This window comes from Cavia porcellus, unplaced genomic scaffold (genome assembly GCF_034190915.1).
Source record: "Cavia porcellus strain 051 isolate PalLab524CR breed Dunkin Hartley unplaced genomic scaffold, mCavPor4.1 scaffold_17, whole genome shotgun sequence".
NCBI lineage: Eukaryota > Metazoa > Chordata > Mammalia > Rodentia > Caviidae > Cavia > Cavia porcellus.
The window spans coordinates 53,935,706-53,938,061 of NW_026947500.1; the positions used below are offsets into that span (position 1 = coordinate 53,935,706).

A 2,356-nucleotide genomic window follows, 5' to 3' on the forward strand; every position below is an offset into this window, starting at 1 on the left:
GAGGCAGGAGGATGGCTGAAACCCACAAGTACCAGGACATCTGAGCATCATCTCACTAGGTCTGAGTTCACTGCACTAGATGATTTATCAAAATAAAGGTGAGAGGAAATAAGGAAGGAAGAAAAGAAGGAGGGAGAGAGAGAGAACGGAAGGAGGGAAAGAAGCGTGAAAGAGAGGGAGGGAATTCATCTTCAACCCAATCAAAAATTGATATTTTTCACCACCTGATATCAACATGTGTAAGAGTGCTGCTGATAATAATTATGTGACTGAAAGGTTACAGTGTGATTGAGAATTGGCCATTTCCTTTAGGATGCTCTATAGGTGAAAGTAGGATCTTTTTGCTTTTTTGGCCCTTGGTATGTTTGTTTATTTTATCTCCAATTACGTGAAAATGTGTAGTGAGAAAAATCTCAAACTAATAAGTCACTGTCTCAGTTCACTGTGAAATGTGAAGCACTGTGTTTGAACCAGAGTAAACAAGGACAGATTGTCAAATGAGTTACATTCAATTTCATTTAAATTCACCATTAAACGTAGGAATGCCTTGAATGGATTGCAAGGGACCAGAGTAAAGATTTTCAAGTCATATTGATGTAAATCCTAAAAATGCTGTAAATACTAAAAAAATGCTGTATGTTATATGATCCAAAATCTATACAAGACAAGAATCAACCAAATACAGAACATTACAGGCAAGAGGACACGAATGCATATTTAGCATGTTTGCAGGAGTTTTTCATGGGCAACCAACATGGAAGTCCCAGGTTTTAATATGTTCAGAAGTAAATTAACATATTGACTAAGGAAAACAAGTCATTTTCACTGTCTTAAAATTTAGTAGCATTCAGTACACATATATAAACATTTAAAACTTTGATAGATGACCAATTAAGAGTCTTCAGAAACAACATTGTATACCATGTGAAATTTAAAGTACCACATTTGTGTTTCCACCCCATGCACTGCTATGAAAAAAAAAAATCTTCAAGTAAAAATCATTGTTATAAGGACAGAATACATACTTAATGTTTTCCAACTACAGCTAAATTCATGTTACTTTTCCTTTCTGGCATTAATAAAGAGCATCTACAATACTGATTCTCAGACTCCACTGATGGAGAACAGGACAGAGGTGACAGAGTTCCTCCTGCTGGGACTGACTGCTGACCTGCACCTGCAGCTTCCCCTCTTCATCACCTTCCTCCTCATCTACACCATCACTGTGGCTGGGAAGCTGGGGATGATCCTGCTCATCCTCCTGGACCCCGTCTGCACAGCCCCATGTACTTTTTCCTTGGCAACCTGTCCCTGGTGGACTTCGGATATTCTTCAGCTCTCACTCCCACAGTCATGGCTGGGCTGCTTAAAGGAGGCCAGTTTATCTCCTACAATTCTTGTGCTGCAGATGTTCTTTTTTGTAGCTTTTGCTACTGTGGAAAGTTACCTCCTGGCCTCCATGGCCTATGATTGATACGTGGCAATGTGCAAGCCTTTACATTACACCACCACCATGACCACAAGTGTGTGCTCTTGTCTTATCCTAGGCTCCTATATCTGTGGCTTCCTGAATGCCTCCATCCACGTTGGAGAAACATTCAGTCTCTCCTTGTGTAATGCCAATGTGGTCCATCATTTTGTCTGTGATATTCTGGCAGTCATAGTTCTCTCCTGTTCTGATAGACGTTTCAGTGAGCTTGTTCTTGTTTGTGTTGTAGGCTTTAATATCTTTTTTTGCTCTCCTTGTTACCTGGATATCCTACATATTCATTTTTGGCACAATCATAAAGTTGCATTCAGGTGCAGGGTATCGAAAGGCTCTGTCCACCTGTGCCTCTCACTTCACTGCCGTCTCCATCTTCTATGGCACTGTCATCTTCATGTACCTGCAGCCCAGCTCCAGTCACTCCATGGACACAGACAAAGTTACATCTGTGTTCTACACCATGGTTATCCCCATGCTGAACCCCATGGTCTACAGCCTGAGGAACAAGGAGGTCAACAGTGCATTCACAAAAATTATTTTGAAGGCGATCTTGCAAAGGCAAACAGAAACACCAAAATGTCATGCAGGACTTGGAGGCCAATTTATTTATGTCGATAAGCACTGATCAGGATCACTCTCAAAATATCAGGCTGGCCCTGATCTCTGGGGGTCTAGGGCTTATATTAGACAGGCAATCAGTAAGTACAGAGGCAAAACAGCTTGTCATTTGCAGATTGGTTTGCACAATGTGCATCATAGTGACCAGCTGTGCATCACAATAACCATCTGTTTTTGAGAATCAGGAGTGACTAAACCAAAAATATTACTTGGGCAACTAAGAAGCTGAATTATACTGGCTGAAGGGACATT

At 40.9% G+C, this 2,356-nt stretch overlaps 1 pseudogene; it reads left to right on the forward strand.

The window, feature by feature from the left end:
* The first annotated feature begins 1,117 nt into the window (after nt 1-1,117).
* LOC101787618 (olfactory receptor 5B2-like) lies at nt 1,118-2,111 on the forward strand (annotated as a pseudogene).
* The last annotated feature ends 245 nt before the right edge of the window (nt 2,112-2,356 follow it).